We start from the raw sequence: 27,532 nt of genomic DNA on the forward strand, positions 1-27,532 counted from the left end.
ATGACAACCAAGAACAGGAACCAATTAGCAAAAGCTTTCAGACATCCTGCCCTGGAGTTGGAATCAGTGAAGACTTTGGGAATGAGGACAAGGACTCTGTTGCAAGGTCAGTGCAGAATGGCATGAAGCTCAGGAGAAAAATCTCAAAGGTTAAGTTAAGTAAATACCTTCAGGGCAGGCCCAGAGAAGCTTACATAGACAGCACATTGGGACTAGCTACCTTTATCACTCAGTTACTATCAGAGTTGAGTATCAGATCTAGGGCTCTGGCTACAATTTACTAATGATTAGGACTGTGTATAATCTTTTCTCTCCCAAGCTCTAGGCTTTGGTTGGCTTCCTGAAAGTTGATCAAATAGATGACCTAATAGGATAAAAAGTAGTGTCACATAGTGTAATAAGCATTAATAAATATTTATTAATTCATTGATGGATAGATTCAGAGTCAGCAAGACCTGCATTTGAATTTTTCATAAGATACTGGGCAACTATGAATAAGCTGCTTAACCTCTTTTACTTTCACTTTTCTTATCTGTAAAATGGGGATCCTAATAACTGTAGCTTAACCCTAAGCTGTAGCTTACCCCAAAGAGTTACTCTGAGGATCATATAAGGCAAGTTTTAAAGTGCTTTGCAAATCATAGATGCACTATGCCAGTGTTGATTATTATTGTTGATGGGTAGTAATGGTGATGGGATTAATACAAGGGTTATTAGATATAGTTATGAATTATTAAAGGGAATTTTTGAAATCTATTTTCCTGAGAGTAGGACTAACAGCCTAGGAATGGACTCTTTTAGTTTTAAGATGGGTATTCCTTATTAAAGTGTACTTTCCAGAAATTCTGAATACATTTGCTATTCTATTTTTCTTCTTCTTTGTTTTAAGGTGTAAGAGTTACTTTTAAAGTTGTTCTCTCATTATTTACAATTCTACTCATGGGTAGGATGGAGATAGCTCAGACTGGCTCTTGAGACATGATTTTTCAATTTTCAATGTGAACATTTACATTTTGGGAATTGGCAAATACTACATGTAAATCAAGACTTGATTTACTCTTTTGTTGATTATCTAGACTTAAGAAAGTGATGGAGAAAATGCTAGTAATTCAGATTAAATTTCAAAGTGTGTTGGGAGTGCATTTTGTTTTTCTGGAGAGCCAGTTGTTAAACATTACCAGGATACTTATGTTCTATCTTCTCTCTCATTATTAGGATCATGAAATTCAGAATGATAACAGCTGAAAGAGACATTTGTGATGACCTAATCCAGACATTTTTAATCTGGGGTCTAGGTTTGTGATTTTGATTTTTCAAAGTTTGAGGTTTTTTGTTACTTTTAGGTGTTTGGATAACTTCATTCCATGATCCTATAGTTATTATTATTCCCACGTAACCAATGAGGACAGGAAGGGTCAAGAAAATTAAATGAATTGAACATTTGTCACAGAGCTAATAAGAGTGCGAAGTAAAATTTGAACCCAGGCCTATGTGGATAGATTTTAGGAAGCCTATGAACTTAGGTGGGAAAAAAATATGTATTTATTTTTATTAACCTCAAACTGAAAATGAGCACTTCCTTCAATTGATTAAAAACATTATTCTGAGAGGGTGTCCATAAACTTCAACAGACTGCCAAAAAGGGTATATGACAAATACACAAAAAATGTTAATAACACTAATTTAGAGCAGTCCCTCCATTTTACAGAAAAAGAAACTGAGGCCTACAGAAGGGAAGTGACTTGGGCAAGGTTACCCAAATAATTAGTAGCAGAGTCAAGATTATAACCCAGAGCTCTTAGTCAATAATCTGAACTGCCTTGATAGACAGACATCTCATACTCCATTTTCTCCTATTATGATGGATTTATGTACTTGTGGGAGTGGTTCTTTTCCATCCTGATTACTATCAACATCACTGAATTCTGGGTGGTGGGAGCCAGAATGAGTCATCAACAAATGGAGACTCTTTGAACTTGGTGTTTAAGTGGGTCTGATTTTGCAACAATTCCACTTCAGCTTCATTATGTAAACTCATAAAGTACTTTGAGTTTGTTGGGTGAAAGGTTGCATAAAAAGAAAATTATTTTACCTCCCACCCCACCTCATATTCCTACTCTTGAGCAAAGAGAGGATGATGCTGAGGGTACAGAAAGACAAAACTTTCTTGGTCTGTAGATTGGTAGAATTGAGGTCAGACACATTTCCACCAGTGGCCAAGAATGCCAAAGTCATAGGGTCATTTTATTTCAGAAATCATAAATCATAGATTGAATAACATGTGGAACTGATTTTTAAGATAATACAGCTAGGAAAGCAACTTAATATCTGTTTTGTGAGGAATTAGTCTGCTATAAAAGTATTATTGTTTTAAGGAACCATGCTTGAAACCAAATATTTCAGTACTTCAATGTGCTCAATTCTTCCCTCCATCCTGTGGATTGCTAATTAATGAGTGATGTCAAAGTAAATTATTTTAACAACTAGAATTCCACCATGACAACGGAGCTTAGCAGTCCAGGGTTATGAGGTCCAAGGAGTACATATTGTAAAGTATATATACTGGCATTATTCTTTTTTTTTGTCATGCACAGTATTATTCAAAGGCATTGGGTCATTTATTTACAAAGCAACAAAGTGAAAGGGGCTAAAGGCAGGTGTAGCATGTAAGATTCGGAAGAATGTGTCAGCAATGTAGAAGTGAAACAAGAATGCATGATCAAATACTTGTTGAGAGTCCCTGAAAATAGAAGTCTGTTCAGATTGTAGTCAAACCAAGAGGTATATTTGCTTTTGCACTTGTTTCAGGCAAATGATGTGCATTCTTTGGTAATATGATCTTTCAGCGTTTCTGCATAATTTTCTTGTTACAATTCTCTTTTCAGATTTTATTAATGTCTTTTGTATTTGTGTTGATGTCTTTATGACTTGACTGCCTGTTCCCCTTAGAAAACAAAATAGACCAACAAGTTGACCATTTCAGACAATGCATGCCTCATTCTATACCTGTATTCAACATGTTTCTATATAAAGAGGAATATGTTTCATCATTAGTTCTCTAGATTCAGAATTGACCATTGTGTTGATCTGATCTCTTAGTTCTTTTAATGCTCATAATGTCATAGATTTAGAGGTAAGGGAGATATCAAAGTCAAATTATTTTCCTTTACATTTTTGTAATTATTGTGTGTATTTTATTCTGTAAGTCAAGTCAAGCCCAGAAGCATTTATTAAGGACTTAATATGTGCCTAGCACCTTGCTAAATGCCAGAAATACAAAGAAAGGCAAAAGTTAATTTTTTTGGACTTTGATTGCAAGGACCTCACAATCTAATTGGTACACTATGTAAATGACTCTACATAAACTATCTATGTATCATTTATCTATAACATATTTATGTTAGTGGGCGGGGCAAAGATGGCAGGGTAGAAACAGGAACTTGCTTGAGCTCTTCCCCCAAACACCTTCAAATACCTATAAAAATGACTCTAAACAAATTCTAGAGCTACAGAACCCACAAAATTCCAGAGTGAAACACATCTCCAGCTGAAGACAGCCTGGAAGGTTGACAGGAAGGCTCTATTGCATCTGGGTGGGAGTGGAGCAGAGTCCTACATGGCCCATGTGGCACAGACCAGACCAGAGCAGGCCTCAGGGGACTGAATCACTGGAAGTTGTGGAAGTTTTCAGACTTCTCAACCCACAAATGCCAAAGACAAAGTAGCAGGTCAGTGGGGAAACTGTGTTGGACCTGGGTGAGAGAAGAGCATGGTCTGGCCCCAGCCCTAGGGTGGTGATGGTGGTGGCAGCAGAAGCAGCAGTGGCTGCTTCTGGAGCTCCAGGCCCACAGATGATGGGGGGATTAAGTGGCTGATCTTAGGGCAATTGTAGGGATCTCTTTGATGGCTCTGAAGCAGGATTATTTTGCTTTGCCCTGACTGGATCTGGGTCACAGTTTTGAGTGGCAGTCCTGGGGTAAGGAGGAGGGCTGGTGTGCCAGAGTTTGTGGCAGCTGTGGAGAGGGAGTCCTCCTCACAGTTCTGAGGGAGAAAAGAGTGCTTGTGGTCATCACAGAGTGGATCACAGGCCAGGAGAGGAGTAAACACCTCTCTTTTGATCATATCACCTTAGAAGAACTGAAAATTGGGGCAGCTAGGTGGTGCAGTGAATAGAACACCAGGCCTGGAGTCAGGAGGACCTGTTTTCAAATCTGACCACAGACACTTACCACTTACTAGCCATATGATCTTGGGCAAGTCACTTAACCCAAATTTCCCTGCCCTCCCCCCTCCAAAAAAAGAAAAAGAACTGAAAATTTACAGGTGTCTAGAAGTAACTCTGACAATAACTGGTCAAAACCTTAGAAATTTAGAACAGAGTACTCTCCACTCTGGAATCATAGTCCTACCTTGGCAAAGAGCTCAAAAGTCAAGTAATTAACTGGGAAAACGAGCAAACAGAGAGAAAAAAATCAGACTATAAAATCTTATTTTGATGACAAAGAAGATCAAAACATGCAACCAGAAGAACACAACAAAGTCAAAACTCATGCTTCAAAAGCCTCTAAGAAAAATATGAATTAATCACAGACCATGCAGGATTTCAAAAAGGATTTTGAAAATCAAGTAAGAGAAGTAGAGGAACAATTGGAAAGAGAAAAGAGAGTGATGCCAGAAAATCATGAAAAATGAGTCAACAGCTTACTAAAGGAGACCCCCAAAATACTGAAGAAAATAACACCTTAAAAAATAGACTAACCAAAATGGCAAAAGAGGTTCAGAAATTAATGAGGAGAAGAATGCCTTAACAAGCAGAACTGGCCAAAAGGAAAAAGGACACCCTAAAGCTCACTGAAGAAAATATTTCCTTCAAAATTAGAATGGAACAAATAAAAGCTAATGACTTTATGAAAATTCATGATATTATAAAACAAATACAAAAGAATGAAAAAATAGATGACAATGTGAAATATCTCATTGGAAAAACCATTGACCTGGAAAACAGATCCAGGAGAGGCATTTTAAAATTTATTAGACTACCTGAAAGCCATGATCCAAAAAAGAGCCTAAACGTCATCTTTCAAGAAATTGTCAAGGAAAACTGCCCTGATGTTCTAGATATTTTAGAGATTGAAAGAATCCGCCAATTACCTATTGAAAAAGATCCCCAAAAGAAAACTCCTAGGAATATTATAGCCAAATTCCAGAGTTCCCAGGTGAAGGAGAAAATATTACAGTCAGGAAGAAACAATTTGAGTATTGTGGAAACACAATTAGGATAACACAAGATCTAGCAGCCTCTACATTAAAGAATTGGAGGACTTGGAATATGATATTCTGGAGTTCAAGGGAGCTAGGATTAAAACCAAGAATCAACCACCCAGAAAAACTGAGTATAATCCTTCAGGGGAAAAATAGATATTCAATGAAATAGAAGACTTTCAAGCATTTTGATGAAAAGTCCAAAGCTGAACATAAAATTTGATTTTCAAATATAAGAATGAAAAAAAGCATGAAAAGGTAAACAGGAAAGAGAACTCCTAAAGGACTTGTTAAAGTTGAACTGTTTACATTTCTATATGGAAAGATGATATTTGTAACTCATGACACTTTTCTCAGTATTAGGGTAGTTGAAGGGAATATATATGTTTATATAGACTGAGGGAACAGGGTGAGTTGAATATGAAAGGATGATATCTAAAAGATAAAATTAAGAGGTGAGAGAGGAATATATTGGGAGAAGGAGAAAGGGAGAGATAGAATAGGGCAAACCATCTCACATAAAAGAGTCAAGAGAAAACTGTTACAAAGGAGGGGAAGAGCAGGGAGGTGAAAGGGAAAGCATTAGCCTTACTCTCATTGGATTTGACTTAAGGAGGAAATAACATAAGCACTCATTTGGGTATCTTACTCTACAGGAAAGTAGAAGGGAAGGAGATAGGAAGGGGGGATGATAGAAGGAGGGGAAGATTGGGGGAGGGGATAGTCAGAAGCAAACACTTTTTAAAAGGGACAGGGTCATAGGAGAAAATAGAATAAATGGGTGGTGAGATAGGATAGAGGGAAATGCCATCTTTCATAATATGACTATGGAAATGTTTTGCGCAAGTACACACGTATCACCTATATAGAATTGCTTGTCTTCTAAATGGGGGTGGGTGAGGAGGGAAGAAGGGAGAGAATCTGAAACTCAAAATTAAAAAAAAAACAAATGTTAAAAAAAATTGTTTTTACATGTAACCGGGGAATATGACATGCAGGTAATGGGGTATAGATATTTATCTTGCCATTCAAGAAAGTAAGGGGAGGGTAGTAAGAAAGGGGGATATGAAGGATAGAAAGGAGGGCAGACTGGGCAAAGGAGACATCAGTATGCATGCCTTCTTGGGGTGGGGGGTAGAGGAGAGATGGGGAGAAAATTTGGAATTCAAAATCTTATAGAAATGAATGTTGAAAACCAAAACAATAAATAAGTTCTGGGGAAAACATTTATTCTATATATATCACATACATTTTGTATGTATTCATGCATGCATGTATGTATCTATCTAGATCTCTATCTAAAGAGAGAGAAAGAGAGAGGAGACAGAAACAGAGAGAGAGAGAGGAGAATAAATCAGAGGTAAGCACAGAAGGTGCTAACATAAAGGTTGGATTAAGAAAGATTTCTTATAGAAAATGAGACTTAAGCTGAGACTTGATGAAAGCCAAGGAAACCAAGAGGCAGAGAAGAACAATAAGAGGCCAGGTCATTATATGGTAGGGTATATAGAAAGGACTAATGGGTAAGAAGACTATAATGATAAAAGAGGTCAGGTTATGATTAAAAAGGCAAATAAAGTATTTTATATATTATCTTGGAGTTAATATGGAGCCATATGTTTTCTAATTTGACTCAGTCACCATGGTGACTATGCCAGTTGTCTTTTCAAGCCTAAGAATTTGGACCTAACCTCACATCTTTTGATCTTCTCAATTACTTTCAGCCATGGACAGCTCCCTGCCACTGCTAGTGCTTCTCTTGGGGGAAACAATTGTTTGTCTAGCAGTAGACAATCTAATGTTTCTATCTTTGACACTCTTCCAACTACCCCTCTGGGTAAATGATGTTCCTTGATCCTGAAAGAATTAGCAAGGTTTTCCAATAGGATCATCTTACTCTTAGGAAGGAGAAGGACATAGTTTGGGAAACATTTTTTCCAATGACTACTACTATAGATATTTCTTAACATGTATTTTGAATACACATGGATTTCTCAGAGGGACTAGATGAATACAAGTCTGGCATACTGTATGCAGCTAAAGACAGCCAGGTGATGTAGTGAATGGAGCACTGAGCCTGGAGTCCAGGAAGACATCTTCAGGAGTACAAATCTGACCTCAGATACTTACTAGAGATGTGAACCTAGGCAAGTCACTGAACCCTGTTTGCCTCAGTTCCTCATTTGTGAAATGAACTGGAGAAGGAAATGAAAAACATCTCTAGTATCTTTGCCAAGAAAAGACAAAATGAGGTCATAAAGAGTAAGACATGACTGAAACACAACCAAACAACAATATACCCTATGAATCATCATTAACATATACATGGTATGCTGGCAAAACCAATTTCCTCAACTTATCCAGATTAATATTATTCTCACATTCTTTTCTATAGTGTGGAAACAGGCTGGGAACACACATGAGAGTATGTAGGGAAGGAAGCTGAGGATCCACCAGAATTGTGTTTTTTTTTTAGTTGACAACTTCTAATAAGTTTTGGGCACAATATGGCTATTTTAATGGTCTAGACCTCTGATTTTATTATTGTGGGAAATTCTCAGTCTGAAAACACCATCCGCTGATTCATAGCAACAACTTTCCGTGATTGCCCAGGGTCACACAGCTAGTAAGTGTCTGTTTTGCCCAATGCCACATGGCTAATGTGGGTTAGATGTAGGACTTTGACCCAGGTCTTTTTGACTTCACGGTCATACATTGTAAAACTCCCAAGTGTTGCCAAAATCAAACTAAAATGTAATTGAGAAATGTTTAATAAAATAAATAAAATATACTACATCATAAGTAATGTTAATTTCTGATTTTCTAAGTCAATATGTGGCCCACAGGAATACATTTCTATTTGTGTTTGATATCACTGCACCAGGCCACATTGCCTCTTACTTATTTTTTTTTTTCTATGAACACAGTCATCACTTCAGGTCAGACCCTCATCACCTTGTACTTAGATTATTGCAACAGTCTCCTGATTGATCTTTTTACCTCAACTCTCTCACCATCCTAATTCATGAGTCCCAAATGCTAACTCCAAAGTAATTTTCCTAAAGCACAGTTCTGAGCATGTGACTCTCCCATTCATTGTCTCAGGATAAAATATAAATTTTTTTCTTTTGACTTTTTTTTTGTCTTTTTTTTTTGCAGGGGGGAAGGCAGGCAATTGGGGTTAAGTGATTTGCCCAAGGTCACACAGCTAGTAAGTGTTAAGTATCTGAATCTGGATTTGAACTCAGGTCCTCATGACTTCAGGGCTAGTGCTCTATTCACTGTTCCACTTAGCTGCCCCTTATTTTAACTTTTAAAGCCATAAACAACTTAGCCTCATCCCATCTTTCCAATGTCATTGGATATCACTCCCCCTACCAAATCAACAAGTGCTTATGGAGTGTCCATTATGTGTGAGGCACTGTATTAAGCATGCCATGAAGGACATAGAGGAAAGCAAAAACTACCTCAAGGAGTTAACAGTCTAATGAGAGAGAAAATATGAAAAAACCATATACACAATATATATATGTACATGTACAGATATATGCACATAAGAATAGGCAAAATACACATGTGTATATATGTACATGAGCATACATGGATATGTATGTATATACACATATAGATGCATACACATGCATATACATACATGTACATACATATATGAATACACATATACATACATACAAAATATGATAAATTTGATATAATCGCAGCAGGAAGATAGGAGCATTAAGGGGGACTGTAAAAAATCTCACACTCTGAGATCCAGCCCAAATAACTTTCTGTTCTTCATATCACACTCCATCATCTGTCTCCATACTTTTTTACTGTCCATCTGTCTCCTCCCCTCCATCTCAAAGAGACCCTCTTTTTCTTTAAGAGTTTACTCAAGTATTACCTTCTGTGTGAAGCCTTTTCTCACCTCTACAACTGCCCAGTACTCTCTCCCAAAGTGCCTTATGTTTAATCACCTTGTTTTTATTATTTATTCATTTTATCATTGTTATAAATATTTATATATGTATCTGTTTTCCCCTCTTAGAATATAAGCTCCTTCAGCATAGGGGCTGTTTGTTTTATTCTTAGTACTTGTCTTCTCAGTGTCTACCACAGTGTCTGGCACATAGTAGATATTTAATTTATTTTGATTGATTAGTTGATATATGTATGTAAACATATGTGTGCATGAATACATGTGTATATACACACAGACAGATTATCTACATGTAATGAGAGCTTGGCATATGCCTAGACCACCTAAGATGGCATCACCCACATGGAATATTCTTTGACACCCGCTTCCAGAAGACTAGAAAACTCAGCCTTCTGCATTGGCCTACCATGTGTTTTGGAGCATCCTTTTTCTGTTGGCTGGGTAGCTCTCTGTACCGTTAGTAATGCCTGACTGAGCAAAGTAGGGACTTTTTGCAATTTTGAGAATGAAGGACAAACCACACACATAAGACTCTCACTAGCTGTGTGACTTTGGGTAAGTCACTTAATCTCTCCCAGGCTCAATTTTCTTATCTGTAAAAATGAGGATAATAATAGCAGTTATCTCCCATGACTGTTGTGAGGATAGAATGAGATAGTTTCTCCATTAGATTGTGAGCTCTTTGAAAACAAGGATTGTCTCCTTTTGTCTCCCTAGCACTAAGCACAATGCTCTACAATTGTGGAAACTTAATGTTTATTGACTGAGTTCCCACTCCCTTAAGCTGAGGTGCTGTGTGTGGGACTATAAGAAAGGAAAATGTTTGTATGTTTGCTTTTGCTATATCTCTGAAGTAAGTATCCCTTTGTAAAACCTAAACCAGTGTTAAGTGGTAAAAGGAAATGCTACTCAATGAACTCCCCCAAACTAGGGGGAACACAATAAATAGGAGCTAGAGCCTGTGACAGAGAAAATAGACTTGCTAACATCTTCAAGGTACTGAAGAACCAAGTAAGGGAAAGAGAAAGGAATGAGCATTTGTTAAGCCCTACTGTATGCCAGGCACAGTCTAAATGCTTTGTAAATATTCTCTCATTTAACTCTAGTAGCAGCAAAATATATTAGGCCTGGCCCCCAAAGTGCAAGGTCAGAGCAATCATATTATATAATAAGCATATGTGTGCATAAAACATGCAAAAATATGTCCTGACTCTGCAACATGGGTCATTGGTGATACTTAATTTAAAATTCACACTGTATTTTCCCTTACTTCTAATCTTACGTTTCCCCAAATTCATCGCTAATCTCACATCAAGTCTTCAATTTATCTTTAACCCCAACCTAGAATTTGTTTCCATGAACCACTTAGGGAGGACTTTGAATTGGGGATTAACTCTTTATGAGAAACTAAAGATTGGTATCTTTAAACCTTGAAAGTTATGTTGTTATTTCCCAGAGCTATATTTTTTTGTTTGATGCGCTGAATCCATATACGAAGATATGTTTCTGCACCAATATGCCATTCATACTTCTTTCTATCTTAATAGCTAATTCAAAGCCTTTCTTTGTATATCTAGCACTTAGCCCAGTTCCTAGAACATAAGTGCCTAATAAATGCTTGTTGATTGGGGGTGGGGTGGGGTAAATGTTCAGTTTATGTTGACTCACACTACACATCTTCTGCTCTGATTGGAACTCAGTTTGATGTATCTTCCCCGAACCTGGTTTTCACCTCTCTTAATTGCTACAATGGTGACTAGAATCTTGAGTCAAGGTTTAATGGAGAGAGGGAGAAGCTAAGCAATGGGTTTCTCAGAGGAAACATGACTATGGGGTTGGAGTTTGGGTGATTGAAAAGGAAGGGAGAGAGAATCATGTTTAAAAAGGTGAGGAAAAGCTCTCAGTAGGTGAAACTTTTAATACAAGTTTGTGTCTCAAGTGTATATGCTGTAAAAAGTAAATAAGGGAGAAGGTATTGAAGTTCGCCTCTTCTAGTAGAACATTAAGGGAAGACTGATGGAATGATCTGAAAGTACCAACTTCTTTTTTTTTTAAGCAATTGGGGCTAAGTAACTTGCTCAAGGTTACACGGCCAGGTGTTTCTGGGTGGGTGCTAAGTGTCTGAGCCCAGATTTGATCCCCAGGTCATCCTGACCCTGGGGCTGGTGCTCTTACTCGCTGTGCTACCTGGCCACTCCTAGTACCAACTTATTCTTCAAGACACAAGATGGTAGACTGGCCTAAAGAAAAAAAGAGAGAGGAACACCTTGAGGCAGACCTGAACACATGCAAATACAATGATTCCAGAAAAGGCAGGGGACCAGCACTGAGCCAGTATAATGTGGAAGAAGAGATTGTTTTTTTTTTACAGAATCATTTGTTGTTCCACCAGGTCACACAGGGAGACATAGTTACCTTTCCTCCTGGGAAAGAGAAGGGAATAATAGAGAAGGGAGTGGAGGGACCTCCAGAGCTATGATTCTCTGCTTATTTTAGAAAAAAAAAACCAACTCCTTGGAGTAAAGGATCATACCTTGACATGTTCTATTTTTTGATGCCTATTACATGAGATATGATAGTGAACAAAGAGCTCCAATATGCCAAATGATCATCCATAGGTAAGATCAAGGAAAAGAATGAAACAAAAGATTGACTCCTCCTAGTACTCAGGAGCAGCATTACAGGGGAGAAGCGCTATCTATTTACATGAAAGAAATATTTTGGTGATCACTGCTATTCTTCCTGAGCATCGTCCTTATCTGTGTGTAGGGACAGAGGCAGAGAAAAAATGCACAGAAGGTACATCATCTGCCTCCTCCCACGGTCAGGCTGTGCTGTGTGGTGTAACGGTCTGTCTAGCTATTGGAAAGCTAGAGAATGCTGAGCCTTCAAAAGCTGTCACCTGTACACAGCCATGAAGGAGTTAGAGTGTTGGCTGTTTAAATATTACCTCAAGATGCTTTGGGATGGTGTTGCACATTTATTATCTCATTTGATCTTTTGATGCTTCCCCAATTTGTGATCATTTTTCAGAACCTCTTCTTCCTAGTCAAGTGTAAGGTCCTTCTGGTCTTTTGATCCTGAGAAGTGGTTTCCTGTATGGAGAATGAGATCATCATTTTAACAACAACAACAGCAGCAGCAACAACAAAAATAACAATGAAATTCAGGATCTCCCACATCATAGTAGTTGCATGATTAATATCCTTTGGGAAAAATGCATTATGTCAAAAAAGTTACTGTGAATTCAACAACCTTTTAAAAAGAATTTGCATTCTAATAATCACAATATAATCTGCATAAATTTGAAAAATAATAATACACGTGTGAGACATTATTTAGACTACAGAAGGTATACTTGCTTATTTATTAAGCTGTCACACTGTGTATTTTGCTGGAACTAAATAAAAATCAAATTGACAGTTGTTAGTGGGCATATGGGTTTACAGACCCCACAGCAGACACCTTGGCAATAATTTTACAACCTTCCATAGCCCTTGGCTCAAAGGTTGGGCACTATTATAATCTAGAAGAACAGCAGTAGGAGTGTTACATTAAAGACAGTGTCTTTCAGTATTTGTCTATTTGTAGCTAGGTCTGTTACTTATTTCCTGTGTAACTTTAGGCAAGTCCATTTATCTTCTGGGTCCACTGTTTCCTTGCTTAATGTGAGGAAATTGAACTAGATTATGTCAGGATTTTACTACAATCTAGAAGTGGAGTTATAGGGGTAGCTGTAAGAGGCAACTGTGGGCCCTAGTTCTGAGACTGAACCACCTTTTCCAGAGCTGCCTTCAGGCAACAACTGGAAGTAGAAACAACAGAAGATGGTGGCTCATTCTGCTGCTGTTGCTTTACTATTTGTTGTGGAAGGAGGGAGACGTATTGGGTCAAGTGTGACCTTTTTGCAGAATACCAGTGTGACTTTGGGAGTCTGCTATTTCTGAGTGATCTTTGATTGTCTGCATTCCCCCTTGTTGTGGGTGCCTATGAAATCCCTGTGTACTGGGTCACTTGAAAATTACTCAAAGACCTGGGTACTGAGCCCCTTGAAGGGCTTGGTGGTGATAAATCTATGCCTTGAAGCCAATGACTTCGGAATCCTCAACAGCACCTTCTTAACTGTGCCCTATATTCTTGGGGATTGCCTGAAAAATCTTGGCTCCTGTGACCTCAACATGCTAAATTCCCACAACCAACAGGGACCCATATAAGAAAATAGGAAAGGGGTGAAAATGTATGGTTAAGCACATACCTGTTGCTGACTATGTGACACAGATTTAGCCAACACCAAACAATTCTATAGTCTCAATGCTCCAGACTTTAGGCAACTTTGCGGCAGAGTTCAAGGCACAAGATTTCCCTGAGAACATGAAAACAAATTCCTTTGGAATGGAAACAGAGATAATACAAAGACAAACTGTACAGAAACATCAGACCAGTGAAGCCACACTAACTTGCTGATTTCTTACTTTGTCCCCTTTCTCTCCCTCCTTCCAGGACAACCAACTCTGTAGTTGATCTGCAACCACAAAATGGATAAGGCTATGAAGATCATGAGGAAAGAAGTCATACTTCTCTAAGTTTTTATGTGCTTACTAGTCATGGTTTAACAGTGGGAGAGAGACTGATACATTGCTCATAATTACTGGCATTACCTCTTTATTTGTTCCTACATCTCAATTTTTTCTTCTCTTTTAACAATCAATCAACATTTATCAAGTACCTGTTATCAAAATATCACAGATGTTTAGCTAGAAGGGACCTTGGAAATCATGTAATAAAACGTACTCATTTTATAGATGTGGAAACTGAGGCCCAGAGACATTAAGTGACTTGCTGAAAGTCACAAGATAATAAATAGAGGAATCAGGATATGAACCCTGGTTCCCTAACTTAAAATCTTGTCATCTTTCCATTGTACCATGAAGGGATAACTAGTCTTTAAAGTTACTTCCAGTTCTAATTTTCTAAAGGTCGAAAGCAAGAGAAAGAATATCACCTTACAAATGATTGAAAAAGTAGGTTTAAGAATCCAGACATTACGGTTTTTTCAATTATTTAGCCAAGTGCTTTGGAGTTTGAGCCTTAATATATATCTTCTCCAGCTCAGTGAGATACAGCACCATCTTATTACAAGTGGTTGTATTGATGTCTATAGACTGGAGGTAGTAAAATCTTTATACTTTTAAAACCAGATTCAATAGTCTTTCCAGAAGAGACTATAGATATTTTATTGTATCTTGTATTGTATTGTATTGTACCAAGATGCAATGAAATCTTGGGCAGTGACAGTTTAGCTCATTTTATGAGGAGTCTGTGAGAATTTAACTATTGTTTTCTGGAGAAACTTAATTATGATAAAAAAAGGAAAGATAAAAAGACTAAGAAAACTTCTTTCTTTTAAAATTTCTTAATTTAATGTAGGTTTTATTGTGTTGTTTGAAAATGATTAATTTGATATTTTTACTTTTTTGCATTTATTTGTGAGGTTTTAAGATTTTTATTAAATTATTTTTAGTTTTCAACATTCACATCCGTAAGTTTTAAATTTTCTCCCCCTCCCTCCTTCACCCCTCTTTTCCCAAGATGGCATGCAATCTGATATGGCTCTACACATATATTCCCATTCAACACATTTTAACATTAGTTATGTTGTATAGAAGAATTATAATGAGTGGAAAAAAACACAAGAAAGAAAAAAAATAAAACAAAAAAGAAAATAGTCTGCTTTATTCTGCATTCTGACTCCATAGTTCTTTCTCTGAATGTGACTAGCATTTTCCTTTGTGTGTCCTTTGAAATGGTTTTAGGTTCTTACATTGCTGAGGAAGGCTAGGTCTATCAAAATCAGTCCTCACACACTGTGGCTGTTACTGTGCACAGTGTTCTCCTGGTTCTGCTCCCCTCACTCAGCATCAGTTCATGTAAGTCTTCTCAGGTTTCTCTGAAGTTTGCCTTTTAATCATTTCTTATTATACAATAGTATTCCATTACATTCATATACTTCAACTTCTGTAGCCATTCCCCAATTGATGGGCATCCCCTTGATTTCTAGTTCTTGGACACCACAAAAAGAGCTGCTATAAATATCTTTGTACATGTGGATCCTTTTTCCATTTTTATGAAGAGAACTTATTTTTTGAGAGAACTAGATTAATCCTTTATATTTCAAAGAAGAGAATTTGTGAGAAAAGACTTTAATTGGTATCCTAAGAGAAAGGAATTGAGGAACTTTTTTTTAGAATTGAGAAGTTAACAGAAGTACTGATGGATAAAGGTGACTGCAACATTTTTTCAGAGATAATGTGTCTGGTCCATGTCAAATCCTTCACAATTTCTTCTCTAGGGAATTCAAGGCTCAACCAAGCCACAAACAAACAAAGTCTCAGCATCCCAGTCATGCTTCCTCAGTCATCTGGGCTCCTGGCTCCTAGCTCTTGGCTCCTGGCTCCTGGCTCCTGGGCTCTGGGTTCCTGGCTCCAGGCTCCTGGCTCCTTGGGCTCCTGTTCAGAAGAAGCTCCACTACCACAAGTTCTTGGGAAATTCTGGCTCAGTTCTCCATTCTCTCTTCTGTAGCTGCTCTGCCACCAGATGCTGGTCCCAAGAAATTCTGACTGTGCCTCTCTGGGGCTTTTCTTATATACATACAGCATTAGCTACTTCTGTTTCAGCCAACCCCTTCCCGTTACATCAATAACAGGAGACAGGATTTCATACCTTCTGTTTCCCCAATGGAGGCTTGATCAATTGCTAAGTGCCTGCTACTTTTGTCAACACAAAAGAATCTTCAAATTAAAATTACATTACCATTACATACCTGCATCTTGCTTACACTGTTAATAAATAGTATATGCAATAAACTTGGATGTTTATTTGGAGATTGGAATGATACATACAATACAGATATGTGTAATGTCTGTGGATGTTATACCTTATAACATTGTTGTGAGAAACAAATGTGGTGGGGTGGAGCCAAGATGGCAGAGTAAAAGCAGAAACTTGTTAGAGTTCCTGCTCCAACCACCTCCAATACCTGTAAAAAATGACTCTAAGAAAATTTTAGAGCTACGGAACCCACAAAGTGACAGAGAGAAACAAATCTCTCACTGAAGGAAGCCTGCCAGGCCGACAGGAAGGGTCTATTGCACAGGCCAGTCCCATGTGAGCCACACCAACCCAGACTCATGTCCCAAATTGGCCAGAGCAGACTTCAGGAGAGTGAATCAACAACAGCTGCGGCAGTTTTCAGACTTTCCAACCCATAAATGCCAAAGAAAAAGCAAAATGTCAGTAGGGAACTCTGTTGGAAGTGGGTGAGGGAAGAGCCCAATCTGGCACCTGCTCCCGGGGCAAGAGGTGGTGGAGACATGGCGGCTACAGCTACTACCACGTGGCTGCCTCTGAATCTCTGGGCCTGCAGATCATAGGGGGACTAAGTGACTATTCAGAGGGTAATCGCTCTTGCTTTTATCTGCTTGGATCTGGGTCACAGTCTTGGACGGTGGTCCTGGGGAGAGGAACTCTAGTGTACTAGTACTTGTGGCGGCTGTAGAGAGGGCATCCTCCTCATAACTCTGACAACAGCTCTGACAACACTGCAAAAACCCGGCAACTTGGGACATAGTTCTCTCCCTTCTGGAAGCAGAATACTACCATGGCAAAGAGCTCAAAAATCAAGTAACTGGCTGGCAAGATGAGCAAATAGAGGAAGAACAATTGGACCATAGAATCTTTTTTGGGGGACAGAAAGGATCAAAACACAGAAGCAGAAGAAGACAACAAAGTCAAGATGCCTGCATCAAAAGCCTACAAGAAAAATATGAATTGGTCACAGGCCATGGAGGAGCTCAAGAAGGATTTTGAAAATCTAGTAAGAGAAGTGTAGGGAAAGTTGGGAAGAGAAATGAGAAACAAATGTGGTAATGCATGTGAATTCTTATCACTAGAAAGCAACAGCCTCAAAATATATAACCTCCAGGACCAGGAAACCAGGATGATCGTATATAGCCTATATAAAGTTTAGACCCTAGAAGTTGTCTGTCTTTCTAGAAAAAGAGAGACAGAGACAGAGAGAGACACAGAGACAGAGAAAGAGAGAGACAGAGACAGAAACAGAGACAGAGAGACAGAAAGAGACAGAGACAGAGAGACAGAGAGAGAGAGACAGAGACAGAGAGACAGAGACAGAAAGAGAGACAGAGACAGAGAGAGAGAAGAGAGCCTGAGGATTTTTCCTGCTCAGGGTGGATGTGCAAAAAGAATACAGAAATACAGTCCCTTTGCTGAAGTCTAGGGAGAAAAGAAGGGAACTTCCTGAATTAGTTTATCTGATATTTTGGTCTACCCTTTCCAGTCTAGTCAGGTCACATGACCAGTGAAAATTACCATTTATTTTCTAGCTTCCTTCTCCAGTAGTGTCAAATTAATATAGAAACAGATTTTTGCAGGCTACATATTAACTACGAACACCACCAATTAACATTATTATGCTCAATTTTTAATTTTTTTTTAAACATTTCTCAATTACCTTTTAATTTGATCTATCTTTACAAAAATCTGGTCTCCTCAGTGCCTTTTTGTGATTAGAGGAAGGCAAAAATCACACCTGGTCTGGTAGTCAGAATTCCAGTCCAAATCCTAATTCAGCCTCTTACTAGCTATGTGGTTATGAGCAAGTCATTTTATTTCTCTGAGTTTTAGTTTCCCCATCTATAAAATGGGGATTTATTATACCAGTAGCTCATTGAAAAAAAAAAAGGCTTCTTGAGTTTATTAAATAAATAATATTTAATGAATTGAGTTGGATTCTCAGAGAAAATTGATTATTTAATTAGAAGTAAAATTTTTAGTAGCTAAATAGGATATCTCAACACATACACCCCTTATTCATCTTAGAATCAAAGATGAGAATAAAGAAAATGGACTAGGGGTGGCCAGGTAGCACAGCAAGTAAGAGCACCGGCTCCAGTGTCAGGATGACCTGGAGATCGAATCCAGGGCTCAGACAGCACCACACCCAGAAATAACTGGCCGTGTAACCTTGAGCAAGTTACTTAACCCCGATTGCTTAAAAAAAAAAGAAAAAAGAAAATGGACTAGTAGAAGGTAGAAAGAGAAATGACTGCTCTGCTTAGATTACAAATGAGGGTGGTTATCTCTAATCTCTTCTTCCATATAATTGCACGTTCCATTTGGAAGTGGGTTTCTTGATGAAATGTAATATATCATAAGGCTTTAGTAGGAATACATATGTTTCCACAGGCTAAAATTTTAAATTAATCACTAAAATATTTATTGAACATTTGCTATACACAGTGTAGAGGAAATTGAGTAAGATTTTAAAAAAGATTGAAAAATGGGGATCATGATGTAGTTGTGTAGAATAGATGTATAAGAATATAAGCAATGATAAAAATAGCATGTGAGAAATATATGATGAATGATACAGAAATGGCTGTTGCCTTTTTATGCCACTTTTACCTTGAGGCATCTACAAAGTTCATTTGCTCCTTCATAGGTTTTAATATGAGATTCAGCCTTCAGAAGAGGAAGAGATCTTTAGGAATTTGGACATTAGAGATAGCTTCATGGAGGAGATAAAACTTGAATTCTACTTTGAGTGGAACCTATTACATAGGCGAATATCAGGTGTGGTGAAATTCCAGGCAGAGATAAGATAAGATAAGAAAAAATGTGGGGCTTATTTGGGGAACATCATCTAGTCCCTTTTCAGTTAAAGAATATGCTGAAATGGCTTTGTGAAGGTATATGGAGGGAAGTAATAGTAGATAAAAATGGGAAGGTAGGGAACATGTCAAACAGAATATTAGATTTTACTTTAGTAGGCAGTGGAGAAGATATTCAAGGCTTTTGAGCTGTAGTCTTGCACAAGACAATGAGTTAATTAGATTTAGATCTAGGAGGCATCTTAGGAGTTGTTCACTTATTTGTTCAGTCATGTCTGATTCTTTTTGACCCCATGGACTATAGAAGGCATGGCAAGCCCTTCTATCCTCCACTATCTCCAGAAGTCTGTCTGAGCTCATGTTCATTGCTTCTATAATGCTATATTTATCTCATCCTCTGCTGTCCTCTTTTCCTTTTGCCTTCAATATTTCCCAACATTGGGATCTTTTCCAGTGAGTCCCATTTTCTCATTATGTGACCAAAATATTTGTCTCTGTATTTGTCCTTCCAATGAGTAGTCTGAATTAATTTCTTTAAGTATTGACTGATTTGATCTCCTTGCTGTTCAAGGAACTTTCAAAAGTCTTCTTTAGCAACACAATTCTAAAGCATCAATTCTGTCGCACTAAGCTTTCTATGTAGTCCAATTCTCATACCATACATTATTACTGGAAAAATCATAACTTTGACTATATAAACCTATCAGAAGGTGATTTATTTGCTTTTTAGTATGTTGTCCATTTTTGCTATAGCTTTCCTTCCAAGGAGCAAGTGTATTTTAATTTTATGACTGTAGTCTCCATCTGAAGTGATCTTTGAGGACAAGAATATAGAATCTGATACTGCTTTCATTTCTTTTCCCTCCATTTGCCAGAAACTGATGGGACCAGTTGTATTGAGCTTAGTTTTTTGATGTTAAGCCTGGCATTTTACATGATGGACTCTGCAGTCAAAAGTGAAGAATCTCTCTAATCAGTTAAAATAAGACCTGGAACTGACTATGGCTCACATCATGAGCTTCTTATTGCAAAATGCAAACTGAAATGGAAAAAAAAAGTAGGGAAAACCATCAGATCAGATAGATATCACCTAAAAATAATTCTTTATGAATATTAAGTGGAAGTAATAAATAGATTTAGAGGATTAGATCTGGTATATAGAATGCCTGAAGAACTATAGACAGAAATTCTTAATTTTGTACAGGAGGTAGCAATTTAAAAAAATATCCCAGAGAAAAAGAATAGAAAGAAAATAAACATCTGTCTGAAGAGATTTTATAAATAGCTGAATAAAGGAGTAAGACAAAGGGAAAGGTATACCTAATTGAATGCAGAATTCTAGTTCAAGGAGAAATAAGAAAGTTTATTTAAATGAGTAATGCAAAGAAATAGAAGAACGTAATACAATGGTAAAGACAAAAGATCTCTTCAAGAAAATTAGGAGATATCAAGGGAAATTTTCATGTAAAAATGAGCATGATAAAAGACAAAAATGGTAGGGACTTAACAGGAGTAGAAGGGATTAAGAAGAGGTAGCAAGGTATATAATCTATCTGATTTCAGTATGGACCATCTGGTGATGTCCATGTAGTCACAAGTCACCTTTTGGGTTGTTGGAAAAAAAATGTTTGCTATAACCAACAAGTTATCTTGATAAAACTCTGTGACTCTCTGCCCTGCTTAATTTTGTACTCCAAGGTAAAATTTGCCTGTTATTTCAATTATTTGTTGATTTCCTACTTTGGCATTTAAATGCCCTATGATGAATGGGTCATCTTTTTTGATGCAATTTCTGGAAGAGGTTGTAGGTCTTCCTAGAACTGATCAATTTTGGCCTCTTCTTCAGCTTTAGTGGTTGGAGCATAGACTTGTCAGAACAAGTCTGATCCTTGCGTCATCAAAGTGCCTTCCAGCTAGGGTTATAGATTGAGAGACAGAAGGGACTTCAGAGGTCATCTGGTCTGACATATTTTACAAATAAGAAACTGAGGCCCAGGGTTAGAAAGATAGGAAACAACAAAACCAGAATTTGAATACAGGGCCTTCAAATCTAGTACCCTTTCTGGTGTAGCATGCCATCTTCTGATAATTGTAAAAAGCTATAACCTTCTAATCCCAACCCCAAATCTTAACTACCACAATATGGAACAACTTAGGGCCCTTCATCATTTTAGCTACATCCTTGCTCCTATACAGTACATTCGTGTTAAGATATCCCAGGATCTCATTTACTTTCTTACTTAATCAGACTTATATTACTATGACATTGAATAGTTTGCTTGGATTCAAACATATGTCATTTTTTGAGACTTCACACCAGTACTACTTTTTACCCATTTATTGACTACAAGGGCTACTCCATTTATTCTAGTGGATTCTTGCCCACAGTATTAAATTACCTCATTCCCATCCATTTAAGTTCATGGGCACTCAAGCTGTTGATGTCTGACCTTTCCATTTCCCACTTTACCATATCGAGTTCATCTAATTCATAGATCTTACATTACAGCTTCCTATGCAATATTGATCTTTACAGCATTGGCCTTTCCTTTTGTCACCAGATACATCTGCAGTTGATCTACCTTTTGGCTATGGCCTATCCACTTCATTCTTTCTGCAGCTACTTGCAGTTGTCCTCTGCTTTTCCCTAATAATGTGTTGGACACCTTCTGACCTGAGAGGCTCATCTTCTGGCATCATATTTATTATCATTTTAATACTGTCCATAGGGTTTTCTTGGCAAAGATTTTCGGAGGGCCATTTCCTTCTCTAGTGGATCACCTTTTTGTCAGAAATCTCCACTATGACCTGTCCATCTTGGACAACCTTGTGTGGCATAACTCACAGTTTCATTGAACTTTGCAATCCTCTCTGCCACACCAGGAAGTGATTCAAGAAGGGAAAAGAAAGCCCAAAGCAGAATACCAGCAAAGGAATGTGGGCAGGACACATATGTGAACACATCTTTCTCTCTCTCTCTCTTTCTCTCTCTCTCTCTCCTCTCTCTCTCTCTCTCTCTCTCTCTCTCTCTCTCTCTCTCTCTCTCCTCTCTGTAGGTTGATTGGAAGTAGAGAGAATGCAAGGAGGCTATTGCAAAAATCCTATCAGGTGACAGATTTTGCTGTTGTAGCCTCTGCTTAGGAAGAAGGGAATGCAAGAAGAATACATCAAACAAATACTGAGAAGGTGGGGGTAACTTAATCATGGGCAAATTTCCCTGATAAAAATCATTGCCAAATCTCTTTGTTGCATATTCCTACAGCCCTGGAAAAGCACTACTAGAGGCACAGCCTTAATATTGCTCTCCTGAGGGAGATCTTAAATCTTGCATGCTATGTTATAGAGTAAAAACAAAATCATAGCCTATTAGAGTTTGAAATTTAGAACTGTCTAGTTCTAAATTAAATTAGTTAATTTAACTAAATTAAACCCAAATCACACATCCCCTCTGTAATACCCCTTATGAGTAGTCATCTAGTCTCTCCTAAAACTCTAGCAAGAGGGACCTGGCACATAGTAGGTGCCTAATACAACCCTTAATTTGTCCTATATATATCTTGTTTGTACATAGTTGTTCACATGTCTCTCTCATTATTACTGAGAACAGGAAATTTCCCCCTGTGCTTTTCTTTGTGCCCTAAGTGTTTAGTATAGCGCCTGGCACTTAGTTGAGACAGGTAGATGGTGAAAAGGTGTTGTGTCTAAAGTCAAGAAGAACTGAATTAAAACCCAGCCTTAGACATTTATTTACTAGCTGTGTGATGCTGGGCAATGCACTTGACCTCTGACAGTTTCAGTTTCCTCTACTGTATGTTATGATTAATAATAGCACCTCCCTCCCAGGGTTGTTGCGTGGATCAAATGAGATAATATTTGTAAAGCTCTTAATACAATGCCTGCAGTATGGTAGGCACTTAATAAATGCTTGTTTCTTTTTTCTTCATTTCTGATGGCTGACAGACTAACATGCCTATTTCATTTTCTGATAGCTCAAATTATAAAGTTTCCCTTGTATTGTCCTGAAATTTGCTCCCCTGAAAATCCCACTTCCTGCTACAATTGTCATTCTGAGACTTCATCTACTTAGTCAAACATTCACTTCCCACACTCCTCCTTCCCTTCTCAAATCCCAACTTTCAAATGGAACAAGTAATGGAAATGCTGATGTTAGATCTCTTCTTTGTTCTTTATTGATAGGGAGTCTTGGTTAATAGATAGAAGAGCAGAGTCAAGAAGACCTATGTTCAACTCTTTTCTTTGACATATGCAAGCTATGTCACCACAGGCAAGTCATTTTACCTCCCTGTCCCATGCAGCTTTCTAAAATTTTAAACTGAAGAGTTATCTATCAGCAGTAGTGGGAAGGAATGTTCACAGTAGGATCTCTCTAAAAGAAATTCCAGGTCTGAAAAACAATGCACTTAATCACACTCTATATTGTAGCATACTCTAACTTGTATTTGTATACATCTTTCTCCCCCCTATCCCACTGCCATTAGATAGTAAGATTCTTTATATCATGGAAAGGTAGAACATGTAAACACCTAAGTAAAAATGTAAGAATATATTTGTAGGGATGAATTATTACAACTCGAGGTACTAGGAATTGCCTCATGTATAAGGTGAGCCCTGATATGAGGCTTAAACTAATCTAATAATTTTAAGTGGCAGAAGTTAGAAGAGAATACATTCCAGGCATAAGGGACAACCTGTGCCTAGATGTGGAGGTTAAAGTTTCAATGTCAAGTTCAGAGAACAGTTATAAGGTCAGTTTTGAAGCAACATAGAAGATATAAAGACATAAATAAACAATGATGTTGGAAAAGAATGTTGGAACCATAGTATGCAGGGCATTAAGCTGAAGAGTTACTGTATTTTGTCCTTGACTCAAAAGAGATTCATTTGGGAGCAGCCAGGTAGCACAGCGAGTAAGAGCACCGGCTCCAGTGTTGGGATGACCTGGGGATCAAATCCAGGCTCAGATACTTAGCACCACACCCAGAAATAACTGGCCGTGTAACCTTGAGCAAGTTACTTAACCCCGATTGCTTTAAAAAAAAAAAAGAGAGAGAGATTCATTTGAACTGAGAAGTGATCTGTTTAATTCTGTGATTTAGGAAAATTTATTTTTGCAACTGTGTGGAAAATGAATTGGAGGGGGTGAGACTGGAAGCAGCATGACCAATTAGGAATACATTGCAAAAATTCCGGCAAAAGGCGATAAAGCCCTCAATTAGGATAGTGACACTGAAAGTGGAGAGAATGGTATTGATGCAAGTGATGTTGGCTAACCAGAAATGTTAAGACTCAGTGACAACTAGAGTGGATGTCAAAGGGCCTATGTTCCTTGGCAAGTCACTTAACTTTGAGGGGATCCTCCATTTGTTCATCTGTAAAATGGTGGGGGGGGATGGACAAAATCACTTCTAAGGCACCTTCCTGCTCTAATTCAATGCTCTTTCAATTGGGGTGTTTTGTACCTTTTTATCCCAGGGTAGAATACAAAGCCTTATATTGAGATTTTGGTTGATTTTATAAAACATAGATGAGAGATGAATCCTTGGACATTTTTTCAATCTCACTGCATTCCCAGGAGAATCTCAAAGAGATTCATGGGAGAGTGGAAACTTAGGACTCCTTACCATCATTGCCATGCTCCATAGAAGAGTACTCATATCTCTCTTGTCTTCAACATGGTTAAATTTGACTCTGTTGATGTAAAATGGTGGGAAACCTGTTTCCCAAGTCACCAATATTCATCTGATTCTGAGTCTCCCATTAAATGACTCCTTTTGAGTCACTACTTTCCTGGAGGGGGTAGGGATGGAGAACTGGCTACAGGTTCACTCACTGGCCAGTTGTCAAGTTTCTGAAACTTTCATGCTGCTCCCTACATGGCACGGGATAGAATGCTCCAACTCCCTTCTAGCTTGGTCACTAGCAGTTACTATGGGTAGAATAATGGAATTGGAGATGGAGAACCTGGGTTTAAATCCCATCTTTATCCCTTGCTATCTGACAAGGTCACATCACTTTTTTGGTCCTCAGTTTTCTTATCTTTAAAATAAGAGGGCTGAAAGAGTTCTTTTTCTTCTAAGGTTCTTTTCACACCTATGATCCTATAATTCTAAATCCAGGCAAAGTAGAATGAGGGCATGGAGTAAAATGTTTGTGAGGAGATAGAAGAAAAGATGTGAGAATAGTTGCCTTTTAAAAATTTTCCTTAAACCCTGAAGAAGAAAAAACTTTCAGAGAACTAGTAATTGCCTTCAAGTGTAGTGCTTAATAGAAGAGAGATTCAACTTGTTTTGTGTAGCACCGGATCTTTCAACTGGGAATAATGTAAATATTATATATATACATATATATATATATAATGTATTTTTGTATGTTAATGTAAAAAATTGTAAAAAGGGCCACAAGACCATAGACTTAGCTCTGTAAGGGCACTCAGAAAACCAAAGAGTTCCACCTGCTTATTTTACAGAGGGAAGGAAATGAGGCTGGGCGAAGTTAAGTGACTTTCCAAGGGCCACAGAGCTATTAAGTGTCTGAAACAGGATCTGAATCCAAATCCCCCTGATTCCATATCTAGTGCTTTATCCATTGTTTTTAGAAACTTTTCAAATGTTATTGTTCAGTTGTGTCCTGCTCTTTACGGCCCCATTTGGAGTTTTCTTGGCGAAGATAGCTTGCCATTTCCTTCTCCAGTTCATTTTACAAATGAGGAAAATGGGGTTAAGTGACTTGCCCAGGATCTCACAGTTAGGAAGTGTCTGAGGCCAGATTTGAACTTAGGAAGAGGAGTCTTCCTGACTCCAGGTTTGGTACCCTATCAACTATGCCACCTAGCTGCCCAATTGCCTCTCAAAACTTCTTGATAATTAAGGAAGAAGTAGCTTCCCCTTTTCTGGGTAATGCAAGCAAATGCTGGATTACCACTAAATATCTGGGCACATTATAGATGAAACTTTTCATGTATGCATTGGAAAACATGGCTTCTGAGGTTCCTTCCAGATGGAAGGTTATATGATGCTGTGACATCTGTTCTCACCCTAACAATCATTTCTCTTCTAATGCTACTGTTGCTGATTTTAATTTTATTAGATGTCTCTTATTTATAATTTTTGTCACCACTTCCCACATTAAAAAAGAAAAAAAAAGCCTTGAATTGGCATTTTTTTTGGCATGTCCATGTCTTTTCAATTTATATTATTTGAAGACTTACCAGGAAATGGAGAAGCTGAATTATCTTATGACTTAGTCCCTCCCACCACTTCTTACCCCCTCCTCCCCTTCTTTGTGATAATTTAGCAAATTCATTAAGTTTTCTGCCAGGAAATAGTTAGCACAAGTCATTCCACAAAAGCATTTAAGCTCCCCAAAGAAGGTTTTTCCCTTCTTTCTTCTTTTTTTCTTTGTTATAGCTGTTGATAGCATTCATATTTTTCAGAAACTGAATCTGAGATAAGCACATTAGGCTTCTTATGCATATTATTATTATTATTTTACTTTTTACTGTCAATCTTCTCAGCAAGTTGACTCTATGATTGCTAGGGAATAACGTTTTTATCATTATAGTTTGTGATGGTTCAGACCTTCTGAGACCTGCACCTCTAACTCCCTTGGTAAGAATCAGGAATTTGTTTTGCTACTTGCACCAAGTAATTATATTTCTCAGAAATGGAATCTATATGAGAGAGACACAATTTATTTAAAAAATAACCTAGAAACCATTATGACAAATGAGAATTTTTTTCTAACATTTTAAGAACAACTATTCAAGAAAAGTTTTAAATATGCCATATAATGAAGGTTTTAAGACCTTCCTTTTTTGTTGCAAGTCATGGCAATCTGATGAAGTCAGTGGTCCCTTTCTCTGTACAATGTTTGTTGCCTATGTTCAAAACTTAAGGGAATTCTAAACATCAATTAAACTTTAACAAAAATAAATATGTAACTTTTCCCGTTTAAGTTCATGAAATTCCTGAACTCCAGGTTTAAGAATCCATTCCTTAAAGGCTACTTGATCAGTTGGGGAATGGCTGAACATTGGGTATATGATTATAATAGAAAACTATTGTGCTAGAAAAATTGATGAGGGGAATGGTTTTATAAAAGCCTGGTATGGCCTAGATGAACTGATGAAGTGTGAAGTGGGCAGAACCAAGAGATCATTATATATACTAACAGTAATATTGTAATGATGATCCACTGTGAAAAACTTGACTCCTCTTATCAATACAATGATCCAAGATAATTCCAAAGACCTCACAATGAAAAAAATACTATCCACCTCTAGAGAGAACTGATGAACTCAGCATGCAAACTGAAATAATTTTTTTTACTTTATTTTTCTTGCTTTTTTTTGCAACATGGCTAATATGGAAATGTTTTGCTTGATTTCACATGCTTAATAAATATCATTTTGTTTGCCTTCTCAATGGATGGAGGAAAAAAAGGAGAGAGCAAATTTTGAACTTGAAATTTAAAAAAAGACCACTAAAATAAATAAATAATTTTTAAAAATAATTTTAAAAATTAGAGGCTATTTGGGAAAAAGAAAAAAATTCCTTTGGTTGTTTAGTGTAAAGTTCTTTCTTTCTTTCTTTCTTTCTTTCTTTCTTTCTTTCTTTCTTTC

General features: G+C 37.5%; 1 pseudogene; it reads left to right on the top strand.

Moving 5' to 3' along the window:
- Positions 1-27,532, top strand: part of LOC138156050 (proteasome subunit beta type-2 pseudogene) — a 28,694-nt pseudogene continuing 1,162 nt past the window's right edge.

This window comes from Petaurus breviceps, unplaced genomic scaffold (assembly GCF_028583685.1).
Source record: "Petaurus breviceps papuanus isolate PSGF00001 unplaced genomic scaffold, PetGlider_PUasm1.0 98, whole genome shotgun sequence".
NCBI lineage: Eukaryota > Metazoa > Chordata > Mammalia > Diprotodontia > Petauridae > Petaurus > Petaurus breviceps.